Source organism: Gossypium hirsutum, chromosome A10 (genome assembly GCF_007990345.1).
Source record: "Gossypium hirsutum isolate 1008001.06 chromosome A10, Gossypium_hirsutum_v2.1, whole genome shotgun sequence".
Taxonomy (NCBI): Eukaryota; Viridiplantae; Streptophyta; class Magnoliopsida; order Malvales; family Malvaceae; genus Gossypium; species Gossypium hirsutum.
In genome coordinates, this window is record NC_053433.1 from 98,820,782 (window position 1) to 98,833,984 (window position 13,203).

The 13,203-nt window shown below is 32.3% G+C and overlaps 1 pseudogene; it reads right to left on the bottom strand.

Moving 5' to 3' along the window:
- Window positions 1–1,823: 1,823 nt before the first annotated feature.
- LOC121208455 (uncharacterized) lies at window positions 1,824–6,425 on the bottom strand (annotated as a pseudogene).
- Window positions 6,426–13,203: the final 6,778 nt, after the last annotated feature.

Sequence of the window (13,203 nt, forward strand, 5' to 3'; positions counted from 1 at the left end):
CAACAGGATCTAATGCAAACTAATATTGGAGAGCTATGTCATAGTGCACCATTTAATATTACAATTCGATTTACTATAATAAATCAATCTAACATAGTTGTAACATATACATATCTCCATATAACAATCGAAATAATTTGATTGCTTTAATATTAGATTCACATTTCCGGACTTAACTCTGGTATCCTCTATTCAATTTGATTTATAGTCAATGTCCCAAATCCATAATGTTATTTCATCCATCATTCTTCAATACATATACGCAGTAATATATACATCACATCTCAAAATAGATTCAATTTCATATTTATATCATTATACGATATTTTCAAAATTAGTCCTCATCGCAAATAACAAATCTGAATTGAATCAATTTAGCTCTTCTTATCATTTTTAACTCACCTTATAATCTTACCATGCAATGCAGTTCATAAATGCATCAATTGAAATAGTTCGGATCATAGCAACACAAATCGTAAACTCTGAGCTATTTGTTGATGATTTTATCCTTTCCTTTCCGTTTTGAGAGATTTGGGTTGACGTTAGCTACGGAATAACATAACTACACCAAATCATTAATACACAATCATTTTCACATTCAATTGCTAATTTATGTTAATTTTTTATTTTATTCAATTTAGTCCCTAAAATCGGGACTAACATAACTTTCAAATTAAGCCACCAATTTTTATATCGATTTCACTTTAGGCCTAATTTAACTTCCTATTTTTCATTTCTACCCCAAAATTTGAAATTTGTGCAATTTAATTCCTATTGCATAAAATCATCAATTGACTCTACAATTTAGTCATTTTTCAATACTAAACTTAAAGTCTATCAAATTAATCCCTAAAACTTCAATTACTCAACAATGTTAACATCCACAAACTTTAACAATAACGAAAATATAGCATGAGTCAACTAATTTGAATTCCCAAAATTTAATAATAATAATAATAATAATAACCTAAATTAAACTAATCAAATGGAAGCTTGAATGCCCTTGCCGTTGGTCTACCTTTCTCCCGAATTAGCTTCGAATTTTTAAAGGTGAAAAGAGAACGAATACAAGTCTCTTTCATTACACCAAACTTTTATCTTTACTTTATTAATTATGTTTTCATTTTTTTATAAATTTTAATCTTTAATATTTTATAATATAAACATACATTCGCACATTACTAACCCGCCATATATCTTCTAAGTTTATTTTTTATTTAAGCCCTATATATTATCTTTTAATTAAAAATCTTTAACAATTATCACTTTTATCATTTATAAGCTTAAATTAATCCCTAATTCGATAAAATTATTTTACTGAAATTCAATTCACTTGTATCATAACTCTATAAATATTTTAATAAAAATATTTGCATGTACGGTTTACGAAAACGAGATTCTAATATCTCAATTTCTAAAATCACTTACTTTAGAACCGATATACTTATACCTTGTCTAGCTTTCCAAATAATCAAAATTATTAGACCAAACTTCAGTATAATACTATAATACCCTTGTAAATATTAATTATTAATATTTACTGACTCTATCATCGAAATATAGAATTCCAAAATCACCGTTTATGACACCACTAAATCACCGTTTATGACACCACTGACTTTTAGGTATTACAGATTTTAATTTAGAAACATACAATAAAATTTTATATTTTAGAGGGAGATTAAATTAACTAATTTAATTAATTTCAATATTGAATAAGAAATTTCAATAATTTATGGTATTTTACTGGTGATTCATTAAATTGACTTGAAAGAGAGACTTCACAATAGTTTGAAGAATTAACTTGAAAGAATCTTTCATGATTGCAAGAATAAGATCCCCAAGGGATGATAACTCTATATATATATATATGAAGAGAAACAACATACACTAGAAATTTTGCAGTGACAAAACAAAACTAAATGCTTAAAGAGTACATCATGGCTGTCATTGATGATCATATTCAGCTGCCAAAAAAGCTTTCAATATTTAGCCCTCATTGTCCCCCCCCCTCCCTCTCCATATACAGATTGCTGCATCATCACCTTTAAAGAAGCCAACCCATTTTCCTTGTGCATAAACTCAACCACCGTACATTACTGACAAAGCTTTTAAAATGGCAAGAACTCACTAATCATCTCATCAACCAAGACATTCAGTATTTGACCCTCGATGTCTGCTCCTAGTGCGAACGCATCTACTTCGAAATCCAGCCACTTTCCATGTTGGCTTCTCATGTCTTTGTCCACAAGCTCATCCACCATGCAATCTCCCATGCCTCTCCACCCACATATCTCCTTGTACACTTCTTCAGCTAGCCACTCATTTCGTCTCAGGATTGTCATCCCTTTCGTCCACGTTTTGTATCCTCCACCAACATACCGTCTGCATCTCAAGTCCATGCATTCACTGACTGAATCAAATAGTACCTTCCGTTCTAGCCTCGACTCACCATCACGTCCAAATCCAACACTTCGGCTTTCCAACTGATCAAAGAGATGAGGATTTATAGTTTCACGAGCACGGCCTAAGGCGAAGTCCTTGAACATTAACTCCACGTTACACAGTATCAGCTTCACATATTCTAGTTCCCAGTTGGATGATTTCATGGATTCTGACATAACAACAATATTTTCATTACATTTAGCCACAGTTCTTGAATACATGGAGGAAGCAGAATCTGATAACTCTGTATCAGCTTCTAGTGAGCGTAGCTTCTTTAAAGAACTTAGACCAAGAACTTCCTGAGCTTGGACAGATGAACACTGCTTACTTCCTGAAATAATATCCGGGATACGCATTAGTATACCCATAGAAAAACTTATAACATAGATTCAGTATTGAACATAAAGGGTAAGCCAACTTTACCTTCTATACTGAAACTATCAGTGCTATCTGAAGAGTTGCAGCTTTCAGTTGAAAACGTCTGTTCCAAGGATAGAAACTGGACTAGGTTGCCAAGCATCAAGAGGGCTGCTACTGCATTCATCAACTCCTCCCTGAATGTACCATAACAGTGTTAAATATCAATTCATGAAATAGTTTTGATGCATTTGATAACAACAGTCTCTCGTGCTTGAGAAGAAAAATGGTTAACCATTAAAACCTCAAAGGTGACACACAATCAAGCTGCAGATAGAAATGCTAAATCTTTTACCTGAAGCTTGTGTTTCAATCCAAGCAGTTGAAAATCAGCAGAGGAAAGATTGGAACTGTGACAACTAACAAGTTTATCATGTAACGGGGGCAAGCTATTGAAGGCATTAGGAGTGCTGTGCGCAAAATCTTGTGAAAATGATGTAGAACTAGAAGGTGATCCTGAATTGAGAGACTTTTGGCAGGACGATTCGACCGCATTACTTAATTCTCTTAGCTTCTGTTCCAAAAGCATGCTTAAAGCATCTCCCCCTATCACATTATATCCTGATGAAGGCAACTTCAGACTCTCAATGTCAGGCAACAATCTCTTACCCCGGTTATCCAAGCAAAAGCTGTTATTTTTCTGAGAAACCTGAGATGTTTCCATTGAACGGGTAAGCGGGGCTGTGAATGTGAATGAGACAACATCCATGCCTTTCTTCTTGCTATCTTCAACCCAGCTGATGTTCCTTTCTGTAACAGGATGATCTTCCTTCTGGTTTCTGTCAATCAACACACTATCAACAACCTGATTTTTCTCAAAATGGAAATCCCTATCTATTGATCTTTTCTTCCTCGGGTTCTTTGTACTGGAATATGGACCTCCTTTTTCGCTATCTGCTGTAACTAATCCCAACTTCCTCGAGCCAGTTTCGGAATTTCCAACAGTTTTAACTGACATTCTATGTTGCGCAAAAGCGGAATCCCCAGAGAGCACTTTTCTACTGTGCGAATTGGCACCCGCATTCTTTGAAGGTAATTTGTCCTTATTGGCTATAGAGTTCTGCTTCTGATTGTTCTGCCTGAGTACACTAGAAGAATTGTGCATTGAAGGTTTCTTATGCAAACTCTTTTGAGTACTTGGTTGACTCTTGAAGGCTTGACTACACTTAACCTCACTCTGGTCTTTTGACCCTAACAAACTCCGGTTGCTGCTCGAAGCTAATCCTTCTCTTTTCTGCACATTGGCCTTAGCTTGGATTGCAAGTGATATCGACTTCCCTTTATTCTTTAAAGCAGAAGAAATTTCTTCAGTATCAGAAGTCCTGGGTGATGTTGTCTCTATGGATCCATTCCAGCTCTTGTTCAAAGATTGTCCTTTAAGATACTTGACCGCATTTGACTCAACTGGCCTTCTAGTCCTTTCAGTGAGCCTTGACGTCTTATGTGCATATTCTGTTTTCTCTTTTAAATCTTGAGCTTTCAAGGGCACAGAAGAAGATCTGACCACAGGCATTTTTTGCGCAGCCTCCATTTTTTCTTTGAAATCACGAACTTTCACCGGCACTGAGGACGAACCAACTTGAGGCATTTTGGCTCTAGTTGTGGCTTGTGGGCCAGGCTGAATAATTCGTGCAGCTGTTTCCATTATGTGAGCCGCATTCTTAATCGGAATAAAACCAGGACTCTTGATAGGAGACAAAAGTTTATGGTGGGTAATGGGAATTGTTTTAGCTGCCTTAGGGGGCAAACTTTCGATTTGGAATTTCTCTATAGGCTTGCTGACTGTCTTCTGAGGCATTGACTCCATAAAGTTCCTCGCAGGGCCCTCAATCTTACTGAAAAGATCTCCAGGATAAACTCCTAGTTGGTCATTATGATAATTAAGGTTTCTATTCCAGAAATGAGCATCTCGAAGAGATTGAGTGTCAAACAAAGGGGTGGAGTATGGCTCAGAATATGTGGGTAACGAATCTAATCCCATAAGCCTGGTAACCACACTGGGGGCCCTAGTACCATACATATCATCATCTGTGACTGAGGAAGCACAACTATAATCGCTACTTCCCTTTATGCTTGTCCCAGCTCCAATTTCATCCTCATCGGTCTGCAATAATGACAGCAACAATTGTAAAGGAATCTCAATTGAAGTGCTACTGTTCAAGAGTGTAAAAGGATCAACCCGCAATTCAACTGAGATTTGCTAGTTCTCACCAGATGGAGTCGTGTCATCGGCAAGTTCCCATCATTTCTCTTTCCCTGTTTTGATCGCTCTAAAAAATTGAAGGGGAAAGAAAACATTAGCAAACATAAAAAAAGACGGTATTATAGCATAAGAATATAATTTGCAATTGCATATGCTTGCCATGCAAGCCAACAAACATGTTGCATTCTTATCTGTATAGGGAAGACAATTATACCTGGAAAATCAGACTTGCTAGAGAATAACTTCTTCCGAGATTTCGCTTTCCAGTCAAATAGCTGAAAAAGTCCACCTACATAACCTCCATTTTTTGGTCCTTCTTTGTCAACCCCCATTGTATAAAAGCAGAATTTGAACTGTTTAACTTATACAAGCAAATGATACAAGAGAGACAGAAACTCCACTCCACCGGCCAAATCCATCTGCAGACATTATTAGACACAACAAACAGTTAAGTACGGACCAAATTGAAATTCTGACCATTTTTTTCTAAAAAGCATATGCATGCTATTCAACACTCCAAGATAGGAGCTTTCTTTGTAATTTCAGTCAATATTTTATCAGATGAAATGGAAGATCAGATATCTATCTGGTACCCTAAAAAGGATGTTAAAAGCCTATCAATGGAGATGAACTTGTTTCTTTTTACCCTGAGATCTCTAAAAACACAAAACACGGCCAAATGTAGCATCTGTATCTTCATTTTTCATGCCACTTAACTAGACATTGCACACCTTTTTTTCTGCCATTGACTTGGCAGAATTTCTAAAATTTGTCAAACAAGCAAGACAATATAAGAACATGAAATGAACACAAAAATCACATTGTCACCATCTTAAATCTATGTCATAGTGCACTCATTCTTAAGATATTTAGCTCTTTTATTCCCACACTTTCCGGTGACAAGCAACTTACAATGTCAAAGCCCTTCTATATCAACATCTCTACAATATTATACCATTTGAAATTAGCTTTAACAGATGAAGTTCCTATGGTAATAAGGGGGATTAACAAAAAAAAAAATTGTAGAAACTAATTGCATACTCTCATTTTACCAAAAAAAACACCTTAGGTCCCAATTCTAATAAAATCTGCAAATAAAAGGCTGTCTGAGAATGATAGAAAGAGATAAATTGCCCCTATAATTTAGCAAGCAATTCAATTTAATTCAACATCCATCGAGAAGACTAGATTCAAATATTTTAAGGGCACAATCCTTTAAAGAAAACAATTCTTTGACAAACAATAAATAAACATACAGGCTCAAACCAACAACACAATGATCAATAAGCAGCAATTTGATAAGAAAAGCAATTGCCAAATCCCCCCCCCCCACAAAAAAAAGAAACAAAAAGAAACCCAGAACTTTAAATGGAAGAAAAAGACTTACACTGAAGTCCAATGAATGAGATCAGCTTAAATGCAGCAATATTTCATGGTTTCAGCTTAAATGCAACAATATTTCATGGCTCAACTTAAATATAGAGAAAAGGACAGAACATTGCAATGGGGTTCAGCTTAAATTTGAGATTTTTGGGAGAAACAAAAGTGAAAGGCTCCTTCTTTGAGAGTCAGAAAAGGACTGAGGGATAAAGAAAGAGAGAAGGGTGTGTTTGTGTGTATGTGTGATGTAGTTCAAAGCAATAAATGGAGACACAGAGTAAATAATAGCATAGGGGTTTTCCATTTTTTTTTTAAAAATAATAAAATTAAAATTGCTTTGCTTAAAATTTTGTAATTTAATTTTAATCATTATTAAAACGAAGTGGAATTAAAAAGCCTATAACGTCTCTTTTAACAGGGTCGAGATTTCAAATTCCAAACAGACTTTTGACTGTTCCTGGGAATTCTGATAAACTTACAAGTGGGTTTCAATTAGTTTGTGTACTACTTAATGGATTGGTAAACACGTGTTCAAATCCCTTTTCTGTAAATTTGAGGCAACTTGGTAATTCAATGTCTAATCAAATGGGCCTTTAATCTATAATATATAAATTGATATTACAAGTTAATTTCTGAATTTAATTAATTTTAATATAAAAATTTGATTTTAATATATTTTATTAAATAAATTTAAGAACACCCATATATTTTAATTTAAAAATATTTATTTCAAAAAATACATCAAATGTTACTTTTATTATTTTCATAAATATTTTAAAAGTAATTTTTAAAAAACTCTACTCCTATTGTGATCGTGCAATATCTCGTAATAATAAAATAAATATTTTTTCTTAAATAATTATACTTAGTTTTAAACTTGTGCAATGTACGAAGGTACATTATATTTTAATAAATTTTAAATTTAATATTAATAAAGTGATAATATTTTTATTTTCCATTTATATTTGAAATATTTGTATTTAATAAAAAAGAACTAGAATCAAATTATAATTTATAGCATAAAAAACTTCTCAACAAAAATTAAAATGAAAAAACTTATTTTAATTAACATTAAACTATAAAGATTGATGTAAACTAACAAGTGATTGGATGTAATGGTAAAACATATTACACTTTTAATAAGAAAATAAAGTTCGAACTTTAAAGATGATATTATTAAAAATGATAATCATAAATCTTGAGTTTACCTCTAGTAACCCAAATTGAGTCGCACTAACACCATTAATATACATAACATTACAAACTAAAAATCAGAACCATTTTCCATTTTCTAACACCATTCTAAGAACATTGAATTTCTTTGGACCCCAATTTTAGCAAGGGCAATATTCCAGCTACTTGCTTAAATTAATTGCTTATAGTTTATTGTCAGTGACACATTAATTTAATTAAATATAAATTTAATAAACATAAATTTATATTTATAGCTTTGTATATTACGTTAATAAATATCTTTGAATTAAAAAATATTTTCGAATAAATATCTATCTAATTTATGAATGTATTATTTGTTAAAACGTCCACATGAGCGAATTTGGATATTTACAAAGATATTATTATAAAACTATTAAATCTAATTTTACCTAAATTTCCATGCACTTAAAATTATATGTAACATTGGATTGGAATTTTTATAAATTATAAGTTATAAATATTATTATAAAACTATTAAATGTAATAAACTTTTATCTATTTTATTTAAGCATACTTATCTCGTACAATTTCCTTAGACTTTATATAATTATACTTTCCTTTTTTTTAATTCTCTATTAGAACTGGTTGTGATCTCTCTCAACAAAATTTTAGGCCAATTTTTTAGGTTTAGGCTTGATTCAGTCTGAAAAATGGGTTTAAAATTTTGTTCTTGTCTAAATCGAATTATAGAAGCCAAATTTGACCCGATCTGACCCGGCCCATATTATTATTTCTAGATTATTTTATTACATACAACAAATTTTAAAAAAATTATAATATATCAAATACACTTAAAAATATTAAAATAAATATTAAAACAATAAACAAAATTAAAATACATTAAAAGTTCTTTATACTAAGATAGTTGCAACTAAAATAATAACAAAATTAACAATAAAACATAAGTTCTACAATATCCAAATAATATTAAAAACGACAACGAAACAACATTAAAAAGAGTAACAAAACAATATAAAAAATACACAAAAAAAAACAAAAATAATTGTACAAACAGCAAAAACAACAAAAATAACAACAAAAAGAGCAAAAAAAATAATAGCAAAAAACAACAACAAAATACCAAGAACAACAAAAAAAACAAGATAATTTTTGTTAAAAATAATTAATTTATTCAGGCTAAGCCGGACCTAGGCCAAAAGACTTTTATCTGAGGCCCTGTCTGTCTAGAAAACGAACCTCATTTTTTGTTCAAACCCATTTTTTAGATTTATATTTTTGTCGAAATCCTCCCATTTTTCGGGTGGACAGCCTAGCCCATGATCAAATCTATTCTCTATTTATCCATTATCATATTTTGTTAACACATTTATGTATTTCACATGAATTCATTAAAATTCAATTACCATTATTTTTTTTAATATCAGTATTTCACAAATTTAATTATTAGATTATTGCTTTTTAACTCATTCGCATTTTATTTTTATTTTTTGAAATAATATAGCTGGAGTATATTAATAAATAAAAAAATAATCTAACAGCCATAATAAATGAAAAACTAAAACCCCTTAAACAGTCAAATATCATTTCCTAAAAACAATAATTATACCCCGCCTAATTAATGGACTCTGCCTTTTGAAAAGACATATCACAATCAAAAGTCCATTTCCAAGTATTTCCTTTCCCAAAACTAGATCCTTATGGCTTTTAGAATCAAAAGCGTTCAACATTGGCCAGAAAATCACCACTATTTATTTTCTCCTCCTAACTCTTACTTTCCTTCACTACTGTTTTCCCCGATCGATAAGCAACCCAACAATACCTTAAACCCGATTTTCATTTCACAGTACCAAAGATACTCCCCCAACTGTTCCCCATCGATCTTTCTCCACCGCCTCCTCTATAAAATTCGACAACCCGTTAAGAAGATAAGTATTCATTTCCCCCCTTAATCCTTCAATGGCCAAAAGATGAGCCACTTGGTTCCCCTGCCTTTGAATATGTAAGAATACACAGTTTTTAAATCTCTTCCTCAAAGAGTTTAGATCTAAGATGCAAGCACCGATGCATGACTCATCTTTCCTGTTTTCCGGTAGTTTCTTTATCACTGTAAGCGAATTGCCTTCGATCACCACATCTTGAAACTCCAAATCAATGCCCAATCAGACTGCTTGGAGATGTGTAATAGCTTTCGCAGCAAACACAGTTGGTATTTGATTATTAAAAATTGTTGTTGACCCCAGAACAACCCCCTTTGATTTCTGATAACAATCACCTAACATGATTTTAGGGAATGAGCTTGAAAAGCCCCATCAAAATTTATCTTTATGAAAGCGTCCTCTGGATGCCTCCATCTTACAATCTCAACTCGAGTAATAGGTAACCGTTTATTAAAGGCATCTAATTCTTCTAATTGAGCTTTAATCCTTTCTACTATTACTTGAGCCTGATTTTTAATCCCATCATGCACATATTTATTTCTTTTAGTCTATAACACCCAAGGGGTACACCCCACCATCCTGCAAATCTAATTAGACGAGGTAGAAAATAAATTATCAAGCCAATCTTGAAAGATAACAACAGTGAACTCCATATACCAATAAATGTTTAATTTGTTCCTCACTTCTACTGCAGTGATACAGTCCCGAAACGAGTGCTCAAGAGTTTCTGAGCCATTTGAACACCTTGGGCACACAGGAGACCCATTAATCTTCTATTGTAGAGGTTGTAGAAATTAGGAATATAATTTCAAAAAATCTTCTAAACTATAATTTTTATCTTCTTCAGCAGGTTAAGTTTCCACGACTTCTTGAAAAAATTTGTATAATTTATTTGATTTCAGTATAAGGCTTAGATAAAAATGAATTTTGTATAAGAATGTTGTACCCACTATGAATCGAGAACACCCCAGACGCCTCACCTCACTAGGCAATCGAATCCTCCTGAAGTGTCTGTGCTAAAGGAATACATAGAATTTTCCTTGCTTCCTCAGCACTAAACATATTGGTAATCAACTAAAAATCTCACTACCCAATTTGTTGATCAATTAAATCAGAGACATTTACTATATTTTGGCCAATAGATCTTATCTGAATTTTGTCCCCCTCCAATCCAAGAACCCACGCCTTTGTCCAAACATTAATTTTGGAACAAGTACCACACACCTACACAAACCCTCTTGGAGTAATCCCTCTATAGACCATATGATCTTCTAGGCATAAGAGGGGTAAGCTCCCAAGTTTGAACTCATGAAATTCAACTCCAGGTAATACTTTACTTTTAGCAATCTTGCTAATAACGTGTTTGTATTAGTCATTAAATGCCAACCTTGCATTGCTAGAAGTGCCAAATTAAACTTCGTTAAACTTCAAAAACCCATTCCCCCATTCTTCTTGAGATCACATAAATTCAACCACTAACACCAATTAATCCCTTTCTTTTCCCCATACATTTGCCACTAAAATCAACTAATAATTCCTTCCGAATCTAAGCATAGGGACTTTGATAAAAGAAAACAGGACATAACATAAATAGGGATGGCCTAAAGAACACTTTTTTATAAATACCTCATTACCTCCCTATGATAATGGCTTCACACACTAACTCTTAATACGGCTTAGCATACGATCTTTCAACAAATTAAAAGCTTATTTCTTTTTTCGTCCCACCATATTAGGAAGGCCTAAATATTTTTCCAGGTCTAATGAAAAACGTACCTCTAATTCTTCAGATATCATTCTTTTTTGTTGTTCTTGTATGTTTGAACTATAAAAAAAAAAGATTTATCAAAGTTAACACATTGACCCAACTTCTCTCATACTCCCACAAAATCTGCTTTAAGACCAATGATCATTCTCTTGTGGCTTCACCAAAAAGAATACAATCATCAGAAAATAATAAATGAGATATTTCTGGCCCTCAACGATAGATTTTTGCCTTTTTGATAAACCATCATTCATCACTAATCTCATAAAGGCTGAAAGACCCTCACTACATATTAGAAAAAGATAAAGGCTAAGTGGATCACCTTGATTAAGGCCCCTAGCTAGTATAACGACCTCTCATGTTTCCTCGTTAAGCACTACAGAATAAGAAATCGTACTAATGCATTCCATAATGAAATTAACCCAACCAGTTGAAAAAACCCATTTTTTTGCATTACTTCCCTCAATAACATCCACTCCACTCTATCGTATGCTTTACTTATATCAAGTTTCAATGCAAAAAAAACTCTCCCTCCACTTTTTTTTTTCAAAACATTCAAAACCTCATATGCTAAAAGAACAGTATATGTGATTTGTCAACCCAGAACAAAAGCACTTTATGCCTCATTGATACAATCATTCAACACTTTCTAGAATCGATTTACCACTATTTTCAAGATAATTTTATAAAGAACCGGACATAGACTAATGGGTTAAAAATGAAATAACCTAGTCGGATTTGCAATTTTGGAATAAGAACAATGTAAGTACGATTGATCTCCAATAAGGAAGTGCCTCCATTAAGAATATCTAGACAAAAGGAACCAATATCTTAGTCTACAATATGCCAATACTCCTGATTGAATGGCAAAATTTTAATTTTGATGAAATTAAAAACAAACAAATGAAATTAAAAGTTTCCTATGCAAATTTATTTTTAATTTCAACTTAAACCAACATAGGAGAGAGCTCTTTAAGCTGGTTCTTCATATTTTTACTTCATGTGAGTTCAATTCTTACCCATTTCTTGTAATTTTTATATTTTTGAGATTGTTATAATTAGGTCCAACTAAACCATACATTCGTTTTTTATTTTAATAAAAAATTTGAAAGTTGCTATTGATAAATATTAGATGTTTTTGATGAATAACATGGATTTAGAGCTTTGATTATGTTGTATGATGACTTTATAAAGTGATTTTGTTAAATATTGATTTTAGGATTAAATTGTGAAAAGGTTAAAATATTAAGATTTGATAGTGAATTTTGGGTTTATTAAGGGCTGTATGAGGGCCTAGAATATTTGGATATATTATTGATTGAAGAAAATTAATTAATTTGATAGATTAACTAATTAAGGGATTAAATTGTAAAAGTTTGGGGCATTTGCGTGAATTCAAAAAATAAAAGGGTATTAATTGTAAAATGAATTGAAAATGAAATATATGCTAATAAATGAGTAACTTTTTATTCTAGATCAAGATCATGTAGATACTCGTGAAAAAGAAAAAATAGCAGAATCGTCTCTAAACTTCTACAATTACTACAATTCAGTCTAGGTAAGTTCGTACGATTAAAATTTAACATTTGTATAAATTTTTGAATGGTATTATGCATTTATTCTATTGTTGGAAATAGATTATTTTTGGAATTATAATATTGAATTAGATATTCGGTTTGAATTGAATGCGGGATTTGAGTACATTTGCAATTTGGTGTATGATGGTATTGGAGGGAGATATCAGTATTTTACCTAAGTAAAACTAGGGTCCAGCATTTGTTGCGAACTTTCGTGTTTTACTTTCTGTTTGGTGTGATTGGGTGGATTAGCTCTTATGAGCTTCTGTTCAGCTTTCGAGCTTGGCGTATTCGGTAGGACTA